This window comes from Morus notabilis, unplaced genomic scaffold (assembly GCF_000414095.1).
Source record: "Morus notabilis unplaced genomic scaffold, ASM41409v2 Scaffold81, whole genome shotgun sequence".
In the NCBI taxonomy this organism is placed as follows: Eukaryota; Viridiplantae; Streptophyta; class Magnoliopsida; order Rosales; family Moraceae; genus Morus; species Morus notabilis.
In genome coordinates this window covers 441,326-460,011 of record NW_010357153.1, presented here as the reverse complement: position 1 = coordinate 460,011, position 18,686 = coordinate 441,326, and the positions used below count along the sequence as shown (strand labels likewise).

Sequence of the window (18,686 nt, the reverse complement as noted above, 5' to 3'; positions counted from 1 at the left end):
ATCGCCTATATCTAGGAAAAACAGTATATATATATATATATATATATATATATATATATATATATATGTTGTTGTACAAGACTAGGTGATCTTATAGTATCTATAATATACATGTTTAGTTTCTTGACTGGCCGTGTTTTCAAATGCAACTTAGCAAGAACAAGCAAATGATTAGTACCATTGCATAAGCTATATATAATTAACTACTAATTATATATATATATATGTTGTTGTACAAGACTAGGTGATCTTATAGTATCTATAATATACATGTTTAGTTTCTTGACTGGCCGTGTTTTCAAATGCAACTTAGCAAGAACAAGCAAATGATTAGTACCATTGCATAAGCTATATATAATTAACTACTAATTATCCACCAAAAGCGCTGATCTATTGTTAATCTAAGAGGACGTTTAGTTGATGGATTTAGAATCATGATTCAGAATCATTTTTTATTTACGTGTGTTTTTTATGAGAAAAAATATTGTAACTAATCATAAACTATGATTTGAACCATGACACGAATCCACTAACCAAACGTACTCTAATTTAGATCTCAAAAAACTTAAACCGATCATACATAAATAATGGACTTGAAATAGACATATATGGAGCCAAAGACTCTTTATCTTGTCTTGTCTGTTCCCATATGGAGACAGAAGTTATTCCACAGAAAAGGAAGTCTATTATTATGGCCTAAGTTTTATGATGTCTTCTATCACATTATATAGGTTATATAGGACGGTTTTATTGTTTATTAGGACCACAGAATTATTGCTTCTCAACCCCTTTTTATGCGTTGCACGTTCTGATCAGTACAGCTTATCATCTCTTGCATTATAACCTCAAAAAAAATATATATATAACACCACATTATTGTATTTGGAGCTCAAATAATTTGAAGGAGATATTGCTTAAAAGTACTAATACGTCTTAAGCACAATATATATGTATAAATTGTAGTAAATAACATATTTTACAATGGTTTTTAAGTAAATAATATATTTTTGAAATGAATAAAATTAATAGTATATTTATTGGTAAATATGTATCCGGCAGGTAAATAAATATTTATTAGTAAATATGTTATTTATTTAATCATCTCAAAGATATACTATTTGTTAAAAAAAACATTTCTAAAAATATCTCTAAGATCAATAACATATAGGGTCACTACATAATGCTAGTGCTTTTTTTTTCACCTTTAATGTTTTTTTTTTTTTTTTTTTTTTTTTTTTTCACCTCCCCCCTGCAGTTCGGGGGGTTCTTTTTTTTTTTTCCCCTTTAATTTTTTTTTTTTTTTTTTTTTTTTTTTTTCACATCCCCTCTGCAGTACGGGTAGTCTCTTTTTTCTTTCTAAGCTTTGCTCGAGGCTTTAACAGGCCAACCTGTATTTCTTTCCATTTAAGCTTGGAATCACACAATTTAGGATGTGCCCTTCATCAATGAACCTACATATCGGATTTACACATTTTCTCCAAATGAAAATTATAAAAGCAAAGGAGACAATCTTCAAACGCCCATATATTCCAATACATACCAACATCATCCCCCAATCTGCCTTTTTGCCCTCACTGAATTAACACAACTTTGTCTATTAATGATGAAAAATGATGAGTTTTAATTTGTGGTTCAAATTATTATAAGAGCTTTTTATTGTCCCGTATAATATCCCTATCGTTAGTACGCGTTTTAAAATGTTAGATTTGGTCAAAATCTTACAAATTCTTAAGTTAATTTCAAATTTAACCCTTAAACAATAGGATTTGTTCCATTTTGCCCCCTTAGTTTAAAGTGGCACAAAATTGGCTCTCGAGCTTATAAGAAGTTACAATTTTGGTACTTTCATCAATGAGACGTCAAATTTTTTAAACAGGTGAGGGTACTCATGTGAGTCATTTGTAAAAGGCAATATAGGAGGATGAGAACAACGCATGCATTCGAAACTGTTAAAAAATTGACGTTTTACAGATAGAATTTGTTGGTAATAGTATCCTAAAAGCATGAGATGTAATAGGATATTTATTATTTATTTAATAAAAGAGTTTATTCATTATTTTATGTGCATGTATTTATGAATATTTTACGAATATCAATGAAAATTCCATGATTATTTACGTGACCTTAAACATTGTATATAAGTGTTATATGCGAGAGGATAATGTTTAAGAATAATAATCAAAACGGTATTCGTAATGAATTTAATTAAAGTTTGGAATCTTTAATTAAAACATTATTAATACATGTCATTCCCATTTAGAATGGAACGGTGTTATTTGCACTGTTAATATGACGAGATATTAAATGAATGTATTACGCATAATGAGATTATGTGGAACAATGATACATACACAATATGAATTTCTGATAATTTCCGTTAAGTATAGAAATTCTAATTGAGTCTACCGATGGTCATATATAGAATGATCTTAATCCTGAGTTCTTAACAGACTCCTATTTATGGATTTGTGTCTTTTGATTTATTCGGTACGGCTTCTGAGATCCTGAATCATATTCCTTGCATTTTGGAGACATGATGAAGTAGGTAGCCAGGAATGTTATTATACGAGATGGAATCCATTCCTTCTTGAGAAAGAAGTAGATAAATAATTCTCTTGAGGGTTGATTCGGTACTTGGACCAGTAGGAGTTCCGAATCATGAATTTGTTTCATGAATCACTGTCTATTAGAGAATCAATGGTACTCAAGGATAAAGATGTAATTAGAGAGTTTAACGGATTTCATCTAGCTCTAATTATAAATTATTTATGCATGATTGATCTATATACCGTGACTACATCACATGGACACTTCACAGTTTAGAAGTAATTTATGTCTATAATTACGAGAGTGCAATTCTAAGTTTATAGTAGAGTAACTATTAGAATTAAAAAGATTAATTAATTAATTAATTAAAGTTTTTAATTAATTGTTAATTTTATTAGAGCTTGAAATTATAGGTCCATGAATCCCCGCGTCGTCCTTGTAATTCTACAAGACACTAAAGGGCAAAATGAGAATTTTAGAATTACGAAATTCTAAAATTAAACACTCGAGAATAATTAATTGAGAATTAATTATAATTTAAATAATGTGATTATTTAAATTTAAATTTGAATTTTGGATCACTCGTTTGAAAGTGTTCACATAGTGTGAACGCAAGGCACAGTGTGAACACATCTAGAATTATCCATTTAAACTTATTTGATAAATTGTTCAATTTAGAATTCAAATTAATTTGAGTTTGACTTAAATTGAAATTTGAATTTGAGTCAAAATTGGACTATATGATAAATGATGATTTTCTTTTCCTTTCCTATCTGCAAGTTGGCGCCACACATGGATAAGATCTCCTATACATGGCCGGCCAACAATGGATAAAGGGAAGAGAAAATTTTGTTCCAAATTTAAATAGGAGATAATTAACAAACTTTATCTTTGAGATAAAGATTAGATTCCTTTTAGAAGTTTGACTTCTACTCTATAAATAAGAGAATAATCCACAATTTTTTGCTCCTATTATTTATAGAATGGCCGGTTAAAAATTTCACGTCATGCATGTGTTGGTGTTCGTGGAAATTCTTGAGTGGTTTTGTTAACCCGTTTTGTTTCAGGTGTGCCCACACATACATCTTCGTAGATTCAAGGAATTGACGAGAAAGGCTCGGGTTTTCTAAACAAAGCATTAAAGCGAGGATTGTTCGAGGTCAAAGAACTCAAGTTATCATCCTAATCGGTCACTAGGTATAATTCCTAATCCGGTTCTTGGTAAATAAATTAATAAGATTAATTTATTCGTGCATAAATTAATATAATTTATAGAATATCTCAAAAATTTTATGAAAATTTTTGTTATGCATGATCCGCTATTCTCACGTTTCCGCACCGAATTTAATTCGGAAACCAATAGAATTACTAAAGTTGCACTTCTAATAAGTTCCGGGGCCAACTTTATGTTGTTTTAAACTATAGGAGTAAAGTGAGGCAACTCCCATTCTTCAGGGGTTAAATTTGAAAATAACCCAAGAAAATGTGAAACTTTAATAAAGATATGATGATTCAAAATGATACACTGCCAACAGGTAGTGTATATTTTTATAGGAAAAAGTACAAAACTACCCTTTTATAATAGTCCGATTTTTATTATTAATCTCCTAAATCGTTACTATCCCTTTATTAGAATAAATTAACTTAAACAACTTAACAAGATGGCTAATACTGAACAAAAGGAGCAATATTGATTGCACATTGAACTTTAAGAGTTAATTCTAAAAAAAGAAAAAAAAAAAAACATTTTGTTTCCAGGCCCTAGAAAAGAATGATCGATCATTTTTGTTATCAAATTTCATAAAATCACTAAACAAGTTGTATGTTTGATTTGTCCCCATTGGATGATTAATTGACACATGGGTAATTAGTGATCAGAGATAGGGGGAGGCAGCTGGTTGGAGAAAGAAAGAGAGGTAGCTCAATTTGATGCTTAAAGAAGCTCTTGGTTTGACCTGAACACTGATCAAATCCTTCCTTTATTTGAAGTACCTCTTAAAAATTTTCAATGACAACACATGGTCTTGATTTTCTTTACCAAACTATCTATTTATTTTCTATTGATCTTTTGACATTTTGGAAACTTCCGTATTTAATTTCCTTGAACTAGTAATTATTTTATTGTTGTTTGAACATTTTCTATAAATGCATGCAGACAATGACAATATATTGGTCATGACATGCAAAGATGAAAACCAATATTTCTCTCTCTCTCTCTCTCTCTTTAAAAGCAAAACCATATTAGGTGGGGAAAATGAGGGATTTTCTTTCTGCCTTTTGTTGCTTTCCCTTAATTTCTATACATAGAAGGCCCAAAATTTCCAACTGCGTGTGAAAGGCAAGAACGACAGAAATTAAGAAGCCATAGAAACTAGCATGCACTAACCACATATCATGTCATATCTGACCCCACAAGAGACAACAGTCTTCCATCCTTACGTTGTTATATATATATAACGGCCCATGTAAAACATTGCATGGCAAACCACAAATCAAACATATACTCTCTATCTCTCTCTCTCTTTCTCTCTCTTCATCTCTCTCTCTATCTCTCTCTCCCCCATGATCAAAGAACCGTGTAGTTCTCTATCTCTCTATGTCTTTCTTTCTCTTCATCTCTCTCTCTCTCATGATCAAAGAACCGTGTAGTTCTCTATCTCTCTATGTCTTTCTTTCTCTTCATCTCTCTCTCTCTCATGATCAAAGAACCGTGTAGTTGAGGGGAATGCTGTCTGGTTCGAGACCATTTCTTTGAACAATATTACATCATCTGAATGATCTCGGACCAGGCTTCATTCCCCTCAACCCAAAGAAATCAAACTCTCCATTAATAACTATATTTTCCAATAATCATAGTAAGCTTCTTCATCTTCATTCCTTAACTCCAATATTTCTTCTCACGTATGTATGTGTATACATATACATACATACATATATATATATATATGTGTGTGTGTGTGTGTGTGTATATACATATGCATCTTTCCTGTAGACATTTGCAGCCAAGGAAGACTTTTATACCCTGAAGTAGACAACACAAAAACCAAGCGTCCACATGGGGGTAGAGAATTTGAACCGATTCAGGTATGATCAATTAGTGTAGCTAAGTTAATTCAACATGCAGTAGTTGATCATATTAATACTTGAGAATTACATATATAATTTCCATTCTTTCTTTTTTTTTTCTTTCCTTGCCTTTTTTTTATGTCATCTCTATGTTATTTTATTGAAAGTGCAAGCGAGAAATTCATGTCTATTACTCACACACACACACATTTATATATTCATTCATATTATATATATATATATATATAAAGTATTGAATAGCTTAGCGGCCTACTATATATGAAACAAATTAGTATATTAAAAAACTCATGTTGTTGATAAAATTCAATGCGTGGCGGCCATGTTTGTCGTAGGAAGGAGTTGATCATCACGTATGGAGCAGCCGGTCGCAGAGAAATCAATGTCTAATACCTTATGTGTATATATATGTGTGTGTGTGTGTGTGTGTATAAACTCACACACCGCAAACTCGCAAGCACACATTACATATAACTTTGGAAAATAATGTTCTAGCTAGCTTTACCAACATAAGGAAGAAGTAATTATGACTCCTTCACAAAAGGGAGGGAAGGATTTTTTTTAGAAGTCATATAATTCATGAGGTATTCACTTCGAAAATGTTGGACTGAGACAAAACCGTTGAATATCATAAATCTTAGAGTTGAGCTCTGAGTATAGCATTGCTTTATTAATTCCTTTGTTTTCTTTATAATTAACAAATTCGTTGGACTTTTTTGCTGTTTATATATATATATATATATATATATATATATATATTGTCAAATTGGCTTTGCTTGTGGAGAGTTGCAAAGAATATGTGTAAGCCTTATGGGCGAGCTGATCATTGCTAGATAGATAGCTTTAGCTTTATTTGTTGCATGAGAGACGGATCTAATTTTGTGAACACTTCTCTTCAAAGTTGAGCTTTGAATTCACTCCTTTTTCGCCTTATAAGACTTGTCATCATAACCATTTCTCCACTTTTTTAAAACCCTTGTGGGTCAGATCTAGACATTCAATTGTCATTTTGAATCTTGTACACACACACACACACACACACACATATATATATATATATATATATATATATATATATATGTACTTTTGGCCTTGTACCCCATTAAAAGTAGTTACTATCATGTGGCTCCAATTCTCACCCATGTGGGATACATTTACGACTTTGTCAAATTGCAAGTACAAGTTACACAATGTTGTGTACAATAATTAGTAACCATTTCCAAGTGTCTATGGAAATAATTGAATTGGGAAGTCAATGTTTGGTCTAATTATGGGACAATTAGCACCCAAAAGGCGTTTCTCATACACTCCTATACGCTTCTACAAACAGAACTTTGGTTGATGCATGCACATAATAGCCATAGACTTCATGTGGATAAAGATGGTTACTTGAATAATACATACAATTTATGACAATTGTCAAAAGAATTAGCTCATTTATATATATATATATATATATATATATGAATTTGTCAAATGGACGGCAACTTTATAATTAAATAAGTTTGCTATCTTGTCGTTGCCATATAAGTCTCCCTGATTTAAATTTTAACAAAATGTTGGACCAAGAAATTCCCACCTCTTGTCTTTAATTTGTATTTCTTAATTATAATTCCGTATAAAATTATTGTATTCAAACATAAATGCGTTGTCATTTAAATCATGAAAATTTACTTAATGTTCAATCAATTATAGAAGAGCCTAATCTAGCTATCTTGATTGATAATTGATTATTATCAAAAGAAATAAAATTTTTCCTAATATATAAAAGGCCAAAACGTTAAGTGATTCACAATATCATATATATATATATATATATATATATATATATATACATTTCTATATATATTCAAATCAGAGATTCCATATACTAAACATAATTAATTAATCATATGTAGCATAGAATAGATTGAGAGATCCTTGCTTTAGCCTTTTCATTGATTTTGAGAACCATAAATAATTAATTCCGAACAATAATCATACAAATATCTAAGGAAATAACATCAAATTAGATAAGAGATTGTGCGTCACGTAGTACTACTTACTTTGTAATCCCCATGGAAATTATGAGTCAAAAGAGAAGAGAGACATCTTGAGTATGTAGGAACAAAAAGCAATTCCCATGCTCGATAAAGCCCATTTGGAATTCCTTCTCAATGAGTACTGGATTGCATTCCAATATAAAATACTTTTGAGCGCTTTTAGTGACTTCACTTGACCCATTTCGTAAAAATCTATAAAGTGTTCGAACAACTTATTAAAAATGCCTCGGAAAGTCCATTTTAAAAGAGTGAAAGAGAGATTTTGTGATTTGGGGCATTACAATCACAAATTTTTTGTTCACACAAAGTTGTTTTAGCCCCAAAATCTCTCTCTCTCTCTCTCTCTCTCTCTCTCTCTATATATATATATATCGATCTACACATATAAAGATGCACACACACACATATATATTCATGTCTACATGCATATACATACATATGTACTTATATGTGATATCCTTCATTTTCTTTTTTCTTTTTTGTTTCTATTCATCGTCAAAAAGTGTGGTAATTCTTGAACAATAGTATTGATTAACAGAAGGGATACAGCTTGTAACAGATTAAGACAGATTAATTGAAATTTGAAGTTCATTTGATGGAACATTAATTATTATTATAAGTCAAACACGTCTGTTGCTCTCATTATTAATATGGATTTTCCAGAAGGAGCATTTTAACGTTGAAAATGAACATCAACATGATTTAGACAGATTAGGTTTAAATTCATTTTTAGTTAATTTGTATTGATGTTAGAGTCGTTAGGAAAACGTTAATTGAAAAAATCTATCACCAATGTCAGGATCTCATGTTAAATTATTAAGAAAAATTGATGGGAAACTACTTGAATCCATAAAGATGAAATTAAGAAAGATGGGAGTGTTCTAGAGTCAAATCTATCTTTAGTGCTCTAGGATTCTCTCTCTTGAATGGGGAAAGAGGATGTGAGCAAATTTTAAGTATGATTTGACTTGAGGACCACAACCTTAAAAGATATCTTTGGCCCCGTTCATTTTGCCGATTCGAGTTTAGAATTCGAGTTTTGCTACAATAAAAAGCTCTCAGAAACAGTCACATCTAACTTTTTTTGCTACAGTAAAAAGCTCTTACACAAAATCACATCTCAACTCAAATTATAAACTCGAATCAGCAAAGTAAACGGACAATTTATATACTAAGTCAAATTAGAGTCTCATTATTCTTAATTTAACTTGTATTGGGTTTCTATACATTACAAAGCCCATACCCAATAGATATCTCTAGAGCCTAAATTAAGAGATCACTTATTTGTCCCTATTAAATTAGATAGCCTATAATATAAGAGTCATTATATTTACACCCATAAAATTTATGAATGTCTCCACTAAATCATAATTTATTTGTATTAAAATTTTACCCTACATTAAAATTACATCAACGCCCATTATACTCCACATTAACTATCGGGAGAAATTCTATTCTTTTCAAATAAATAAAAAAGCATACACCCACACTAACTTTAATAAGACAGTATTTTTCAAGGGAATAAAAAGATACCCCATATTTTTAGTAACACAAATTTCATGTTCATTGAAAATTTAGTCAAAAAATACTACGTACGTGTTTCTGATATATTAGTTTCTTTGGGTTACAATTATTTTTTTTTTTTTCTGTTTGTTAGTTTCTTATGATAATTCTTTGCAGATTTTCTTATAATTCAAACTCTTTTTCGGCATTTTTCCTTTCTCGAGAGTTTTTTTTTTTTTTTTTTTTTTTTTTTTTTTTTTTTTTTTTTTTTGTGAAAGAAGCATTCATGGACATGCGGCCTTCGTCTTTATATAGATCAATGTTCGTTGGAGTGTTTTTTTTTTTTTGGTTCTGCTTATCAATTGCTTTTAAATAATAATATCTCTTTTTGGCATTAGTTTATGATATTTACTCTATTTTGTAGTTTGTTTCTAACAAATTAACAATGAAAGATGATAACATTGGAGATAACTCTGCCAATGGATTTCCCCAATACATTCAGTCTTTAATCATAAACAAGCAACAACATATTATTCTAGAGAAGAATCGGCAACGTTAATAAGCATCGACAGAATATGTAACCGAGATTTTCTTTTCTTTTTTTTTTCTTTTTTAAATTTTTATTGAAGTATAGAGATTTTTCCTATGCACTAAAGCCATAAAGGTAAAAAGAGTGATGGATATAGGTAAAAGAGAAAAAAAAAAGACCGATGAATTACAATAATTTTAAAAAGGAATATAATATTAATAGTTAAAAGGAATTATGTTATTATTTTTTACAGGATGAATATATTATTTTATAAATTAAATTAATATTATAATTAAAGTGGGGTTTAAGAGGGTTAAATTAGGTATTATAAAAATAATATCTATAAAAGATAAATTTTTTTAACATTTATTAAATGAGTATTAATTATGGGGGACATTTATAAAATTTATAGGTGCAAATATAATTACTCATATGTCCATACTAGGAAATTAATAAAACCCAACAAGAGTGCATTGTATTTGTTTAAGACTTCTGGTTTATAAGTTTTTTTTAATGCAAAAAACATTTCATTAATAAAAAAATCATGAAGTTTACGGAGAATTTAATACAAAAAACTTAATACAACAAACCAAAATCGATAAATCTGTTGGTATCCTAGTACAGGAATCCAAAGCTCGATAATGGACACAATTTGGAGCATTTCTCTTGACTCGTTTAATTTTCTCTTCACGGTTGGCTCTCCCGAAGGGGCTGTAGCAAACTCTCTGTAAAGACCGATCTTTGAAAGTCAGTATTCTTTCAGATCACACTTATCGAAGCATAATATCTAGTTAAAGACATATAGAAGATAAAAAACAACACAAAATCCACACAAGGTTATAACTTAGTGGGAAAACACGACCAAAAACAACAAAAATAACCAAAGCCCACACAAATCTAACGATTTGTGGGAGCAAAAAAATATCAACACTGACAAAATGACTGCTTTTATTCCACGAACAACTAAAAAAGAAGAAGAAAACACCAACACGGACTCCACCATCGTGTAGATCAACTCACGCAGAACGCGTTGGTGTATTTTGGGGACCGGCTGACTGGAGATGCGTGCTGGTAACAGCCCAAACTATTCACCTTCTTCCCCGTTCTCTCTCTGGAATTCTCTCACTAGAAAACCCCTTCTTTTACTTTCAGTGGTTTATAAGTTTTCACTATAACTAAGACGTCAAAGACTCTTTCTAAACCGTAAAACTAAAACTTTTTAAGTGTTGATGAATTTTGATTAGTCCATTAAAATTTTGATTGTCGTTTAAATATCATATTAAAATAGTCAGCATTCGAGCTTCATAATGCTTCGAATCCCCTCTAGCAGCGGTATCCTCCTCACAGCCTAAACCTCAGTGAGAGCAGCCCATCTGTTCGCATTGTGGTCTCACAGGGCACTCAGTGGACCATTGCTATAGGCTACATGGTTTCCTACCAGGTTACAAGCCCAAGCCCAAAGCCCAAGCCCATCAGAACTCTCTTCAATCCACATCTCATCCTACCCCTGCCTCTGAGTACTCTAGGGTTCTCTTGTCTGCACCAACAGCTGCTACTACAACTGCCCTCTTTCCACCGACTCGCCAGCCACCTCTGCCCGCGTCAATCCCGTCTTCTGGATAGCTCTCCTCTGATCAGATGCAATTCCTTATCTCAGCTCCCAGCTTCACGTTCATGGCGCTACCACCTCTGAATCTCATTTGGCCACAGTACCCTCTATTTCTCACATCCATGATACTTCTTCTTCTGCTCTTTCTATCTCACATCCATCTATTCCTCCCAATACTTGGGTAATTGATACTGGTGCCACACATCATGTATGTTGTTCTCTTTCGATGTTTAAAAATTATATATCAGTTCACAACACAACCATCACTCTTCCTAATGGTCACAACGTTGACATTAATTGGGTCAGCACTGTTCAATTGTCTAACTCTCTGGTCTTACACAATGTCTTATTTGTTCCCCTGTTTTCCTTTAATCTTCTAAGTGTAAGTGCTCTCACAATCAGCCATAACTGTTGTGTTAATTTCCTCTCTAATTCGTGTGTCATTCAGGACCTCACTCGGGGCTTGACGATTGGGAAGGGTAGACGCCAAAGCAATCTTTATTTTTTTGAACTAGGGACTCCAGTTTGTAATTCCTTGTTTTCTTGTTCTGTAATTTCCAAAAATGATGTATGACACTATCGCCTTGGACATCCCTCTCATGTTAAAATTCAGATTCTTCATAATGAATTGCAAATTCCTAGCTCTATTTCTCATTTATCTTCACACTGTCGCATCTGTCATCTAGCTAAGCAAAAATAGCTTCCATTTATCTCACACAATAATATGTATGCAAAACCTTTTGATTTAGTTCACATTGATATTTGGGGCTCTTTTAATGTCGAAACAACTGCTGGTCACAAATATTTTCTCACTATAGTCGATGATTGCACTCGTGCTACTTGGCTTTACCTTTTACGTGCTAAGTCTAATATTCTCACCATTTTTCCAGATTTTTACACTCTTATTCAAACTCAATATAATCTCACAATAAAATCTGTTCATTCTGACAATGAACCTGAGTTAACCTTTCTTGATTTTTTTCCGTTCCAAGGGGATCATTCCGTATCATTCTTGTGTTGACACACCGGAACAAAATTCGATGGTCGAACGCAAGCACCAACACATCCTCAATGTGGCCCGTGCTCTCCTTTTCCAATCTTGTGTCCCTCTTTGCTATTAGGACGAATGTGTCTTAACAGCAGTTTTTTTAATTAATCGCACACCATCTCCTTTGTTATCCAACAAAACCCCATTTGAGCTTTTAAACAACAAAAAACCATCTTATGCTCATTTGCGGACTTTCGGTTGTCTCTGTTATGGCTCCACTCTTCCTAGTTAGCGTACAAAGTTCTCTTCCCATGCTTGAGCTTCTGTGTTTTTAGGCTACCCTTTTGATTACAAGGGTTACAAGCTACTTGACTTAGAGAGTAACAAAACCTACATCACTAGGAATGTTCAATTTCATAAGACCATCTTTCCCTTTGCTAACACACAACCCGAACCTGTTCTCCATGATTTTTTCAGTGATCGTGTCCTCCTTACTCTCATCCCCAGTACATCACCTTCACACCATACTCAGGCCGCCTCCACCATTGATCCTCCTACTCCTTCAGGATCCTCTGTTCCTTCTTCTACTGCCCCTTTATCTTGTCCCCATCGTGTATCCAAACCACCATCCTACCTAAAAGATTATCATTGTTACCTAGCTGCACACTCTTCCTCTGTTACAGATGTCCCTTCTTCCACCTCCACTTCATATCCTATCTCTTCCTCTCGTAGTTATCACAGGTTGTCTTCTCCATACCGTCACTACATCTTGTCTATTTCCTCTCACACTGAACCTGCATCCTTTTCTCAAGCCTTTAAGATTTCAGTGTGGCGTGATGCTATGAATGTGGAGCTGCAGGCCTTGGAAAGTAATGGCACCTGGTCTATTGTTTCTCTCCCTCCTGGCAAACACTCTTTGGGCTGTAAATGGGTGTACAAAACAAAATTTTGTGCGGATGGTACTGTGGAACGATATAAAGTCCGTCTTGTGGCCAAGGGGTTTATACAACAAGAAGGCATTGATTTTCTTGACACCTTTTTCCCTGTAGCTAAGCTTGTTACCATAAAGGTTTTACTTTCCTTGGCTGCCATTTCGGGTTGGTCTCTCACTCAATTAGATGTCACCATTGCCTTCCTCCACGGTGACCTCACTGAAGAAATTTATATGGCCCTTCCTCCTGGTTACACTTATCGACATGGCGAGTATTTGGCATCTAATGCAGTTTGTTGCCTTCATAAACCCATATATGGGCTGCGACATGCCTCTAGGCAATGGTTTCACAAATTCTCCAGTGTTTTGCTCTTGGAAGGCTTCACTCCATCTGCTTGTGATCATTCTCTGTTCATTAAATCACATGGACATTCTTTTCTGGCTCTCTTGGTGTATGTCGATGATATTATCATCACAAGTAATGATCAAGCAGTCGTGGACAATCTAAAGTCTGCTCTTGGTAAGCAGTTTAAGATGAAAGATCTGGGAGCCCTAAAATATTTTTTGGGTTTAGAGGTTGCTCATTCAGTTGCTGGGATTTCTATTTGCCAACGCAAATATGCTCTAGAACTACTTTTTGATGTAAGGTATCTGGGATGTAAACCTTCCTCTATCCCTATGGAACCGAACCTTAAACTGTCAGCCTCTGAAGGTGATTTACTGCCTGATCCAACTAGCTACCGGCGCTTGATTGGGAAGTTAATATATCTCACCATTACAAGGCTTGATCTCAGCTATTCGGTTAAACGTCTCAGCCAATTTTTGGTTGCTCCTCGTACTCCACATCTCCAAGCAGCCATTCGCATCCTGCTATACATCAAGAAAACTCCAGGCCAAGGTCCCTTCTTTCCTTCAAACTCGACAATCCAGCTCAAAGCCTTTGCGGACGCTGATTGGGGTACATGTCCAAATACGCGGCATTCACTCACTGGATATTGTGTATTCCTTGGTTCTTCCCTTGTCTCTTGGAGATCAAAGAAATAACAACTTGTTTCTTGATCTTCAGTTGAAGCTGAATATCGTTTTATGGCCAACACTACTTGTGAGATTGTGTGGTTACTCTATCTTCTTCACGAATTGAATGTTCAACATCATGGTCCAGCTTTGCTTTACTGTGACAATCAAGCGGCACTTCACATTGCAGCCAATCCCGTTTATCATGAGCGTACAAAACATATAGAGATCGATTGTCATCTCGTGCGTGAAAAAATACAGGCTGGGATCATAAAAACCATGCATGTCACCACTCACAATCAACTTGCGGATCTGCTCACTAAAGCCTTACATCCTTCGCAATTTCATTTTCTTTTGAGTAAAATGGGAATCTAAAATTTGTATTCTCCATCTTGAGGGGGAGTATTAGCATTTTAGAAATAATTGCTTTATGTATCTTAGAATATTCTACTGCTATTTGGTTATGCCACTAGTCAGGCTTGGGAAACGTGAACTTTCCAAGCTTGCCTCTATATTTTCGGTTGTACCTCCTCCATTGCAATATGGGAATATGAGATTATTCTTCAACTTTTTCTCTAATAAAAAATAACGTAGTTATGGTCTAAATTGTTTTCTAAATTGATTTTAGAGTTGTTGAACAACGAGGAGTGGTCGACCGGTCGTCAAGAACGACTAGTTTTTTAGCAATTAGAAATTTGAGATTTCGGGTATGAAATATCCTATTCTAGCCTTGTATGAAGCTTCTAAACCTTAAAACATACACCCACCTATTTTAGTTAAGCATCTTAAATATATATATACTTTGAGCCAAAATTGTTTAAAATTTAGTGCATGTGTTCTTACAGCTGCGAGGCCTACATTATATCAAATCTTTAGGAGAATCCTTTAAGCATAGATTAATATTCTTCATAGTTATTTCGGATTAATCCTTATTAAATTAAGTCATGTTTTCGGTTGTTATAGGTTTGCTATTTTTTGTTTTTTGTTTTTCGTTTTTTTTAAGAAAACAATTGGGGGCTTATAAAAGTTTTAGTGAGCCTTGGGTAAAGGAAGTCACTTGTTGTAAAAATGACGTGATTGCAGAGTAAAGAGAAAGGGAATGTATTAGTGCACTGACCACTCCAATGGCAGTTCTGTTACTTTACCTATGCTTTTGATAAGTGGTTATTTTGCAGAATTATTTTCTGAATATTGTATTTTACCACAATTTCCATTTTTTTTAAAAATAATTTACCTCAACTCCATATTTAGGATATATTTTTAACCTAACAATATTGTCAACTAACGTGTCCCTTTTATGGTTATATAGATAATATCATTCCGGATATACCCTTTTCACATGGACAGTTATGAATTTATATAACTGATTTTGTGATGATTAACAAGGAATAATAATGTCCGATTATTTTACAGATACAGATTTATGTGTAAATATCACAATTAATGTCAATTTTTTTTTAATCCCCTGAATGTAATTAACTATTTTCATTTACCCCTACAAAAGGGTTACCTCCCTCCTTCACCCAAACAACTTCGGGTCTTGGGCTCTGCTCCATTGCCTGGATTACTGGGCCACTAGCCCATTTCCCACTCTTCACGTACACAAATCAAACCGCATACTGCCAACTATTATGTTATTTTCTGATAAAGGTACATGATAAATCATGATTATCACTTACCATTTTAAATAATTAAGTATTATTATCTTTTTTAATTTTTTTTATTAATTGAACGGTAATTATTTATTTTAAATGACGAGACATAAATAATATTTTATATTATATTAGGAGGTATTTCTGATTTTTTTCTCTGTTATCTAAGAAAAGAGTGGATAAAAAATGAGGATGCATTTATTTATCTATGGAAAAGACTATTTTATTCCACTATTTTTTTTTTTTTTTCATCGTTATCTGATTCTTTTCTTTTTGCTTCTGATTATCTGAGTCCTAGATACATTTGTTTTGTAGTTTTCTTTTTGCCATTGAATAACTAATTTGAGAACTTCTGGTTGTTTGCTTCTGATTTGAGAATTTTACTGTATAGGATATATTTGTTCTGTGTTTTTTCCATTTGGCTGTAGTTTTTTTCTTTTCGCCATTGTTGACTGATTTGCAGGTCCTTTCATTGAAATGTTTTTTTCTTTCGTTGCTGTTTGTTTGCACTTTGCATCAGTTTTGTTAAAATGTTTATTTTGCATATTTGTTTATATGAGGGGAAAAATGGTTAAGATTGAAATGACTATGGATGGCCGTAATAATGAGCAAGAGGCAGATGGTAATATTGCTGGTGAAGATAAGCAACTGGAAACTACTTTCTAGTTTATTTTTCGTTTGTATGGTTTCGCAATTCTAATGAAGATGAAGATATATTGAAGGCATGATGTTGACGGTGTCCGATGCTAAAGATGTGTTAATTTTTTAGTTCATTGTTCATATGGTTCTTTTCACCCACCATTGTTGGGACTGATGTAAAATATTCCTTAAAGATTTGTTTGGTAGGGTGGAAAAGAGAAAGGAAAGAAAATAGATGAAGGATTTTGTAAAGAAAAATAGAATTTTAGGTTGTTTGATAGAGAAAAAAATAAGAAAAGAAGAGAAATAAAAAATCACAGAGCTACTAATTTTTAATCCTTCTAACTTTGAGAAGAAAATAAAAAAAAATGAGATGTAAAATAACAATTTTAATATTGATCATTCATCATATTTTTATTTATATTAAGGTATTATTATAAAATACTTTAAATTTAATATTTTTATTTTTTTTTTCTTCTATCAAATAATGTGAAAATAAATTATTTTAATTAAATATTTATTTCTCATTCCTTCTTTTTTTTTTTTTTATCCATCCTGCATAAGACTTCAAATGTCTGTACCTCTGTAATCATATTGTTGAGATTGGCTGTTTGCTTATAATTTCTAGGATAAAAGAGTCAGTAGCAAAAATGAATTGCTTTTTTTTTTTCTTTTTTTTTTCCCAGATGGTTATTACTGTAAACCTAATTTATTCCTAATTAAAATTGTTTAGTTAAAATTATAATTTAAAATGATAAATTTATTTTAACAGTGCGGCAATGGTCATGTTATGTGCCCGGAATGCTACGTTTCAATGTTCGGCAGGGGTCATAGAGATTGTCCAATCTGCGAGGAACTGTTTATCGACAGGATCTAGTGGGTCTAAACGAAATTAGGGAATTGTGTGCCCGGCCTAATCAGAAAGTAAGAGCCCTTTTGATTCATAGATTAAAATTATGAGATTAGAATTATTTTTAATTTACGTGTATTTTTTATGAGAGAAAATACTGTAACGAACCATAAACCATGATTTAAATCAGAGAACGAATCCTCCAACCAAACGGGCTCTAAGCGTATAGATTTTTATTATACAAGAAACAATGATTATGTATTTATTCTTTTTTTATTTGTTCGTTTTATTTTCAGAATGCTTTGGAGGAACTTTCCTCCGAATCATTAAACGAGGTTTCAATGGCTGCCCAGACCAACATGAAGGTACTTTACGATGCATATCATCAAGGTATGTGATAATTTTTAGCCACTATTTCAAATTCTTGATTATTTTACTTTGTTTCATATGTCTAAATGAGAGAATATATATATATATATTTAAAGTATTTAAGTATAGAGGGTTGGATCTTTAATCTAACGTTAAACTTATATGTAAATAATTATGTATTGCAGCTGTCATATAAGGTTAAACCTAATTAAAAGTGATTTATTAAGGTTTATATATTTTAGGCTTTACTGTATCTAATAGGGTGTGGACCTTTAATGTGTAGACTTAAAGATAATTTCTATTTTTATGATGGGTTAAAATTAAAATACTAAAAGATAACAGGAAAGTTATTTATATATAACAGTTATGATCTACAGATCGCACGTTACATTCTATTTCTTTTGACATCCCATCATCAGAGAGAGTACAGGGAGAAAGTTAAAAGGTTCTCTAGGAAAACGTGTTGATCTGAAAGACAAACTGCACGACTCTAGAGAAAAATCAGTCAATATGGATTAAGGTACGCTTCCGTTTATAGATTTATTAATTCTTGATGATCTGGCATGAATGTTCTTGTCTTTTGGGTGATGGTTTTCACCAAATCATTAATTTATAACGAGTGGTATCGGAGCCTATTCATGTTAAATCGTTGAGAATAAATTTGGATGAAATTTTTTATGAATGTATTAATATTTTTTTTTATATGTTATTTTTGGTTTAAAAAAATATATGAAAAAGGGATTTTGATTATTTATTGACCGGCGGCACTGTTTCGCCGCCGGCATAGAAGAATCCGGTCACAGCCGTAAGGTCGCGCCGGCAAGAACAGCCAGGACCTATTGGCCGCGGCAACATAAGGAGAGCGGCGGCCTTTGGCCGCCGCCAAAAAAGAAATTTTTTTTTAAAAGTACCACGTCGGCAGCCGCACA

At 32.7% G+C, this 18,686-nt stretch overlaps 1 long non-coding RNA gene across 1 annotated transcript; it reads left to right on the top strand.

The window, feature by feature from the left end:
• The first annotated feature begins 5,201 nt into the window (after positions 1 to 5,201).
• Positions 5,202 to 6,305, top strand: LOC21412489. Its single transcript, XR_002902420.1, has 2 exons — positions 5,202 to 5,631; positions 5,967 to 6,305. It is a non-coding gene; the product is annotated as an uncharacterized LOC21412489 (long non-coding RNA).
• The last annotated feature ends 12,381 nt before the right edge of the window (positions 6,306 to 18,686 follow it).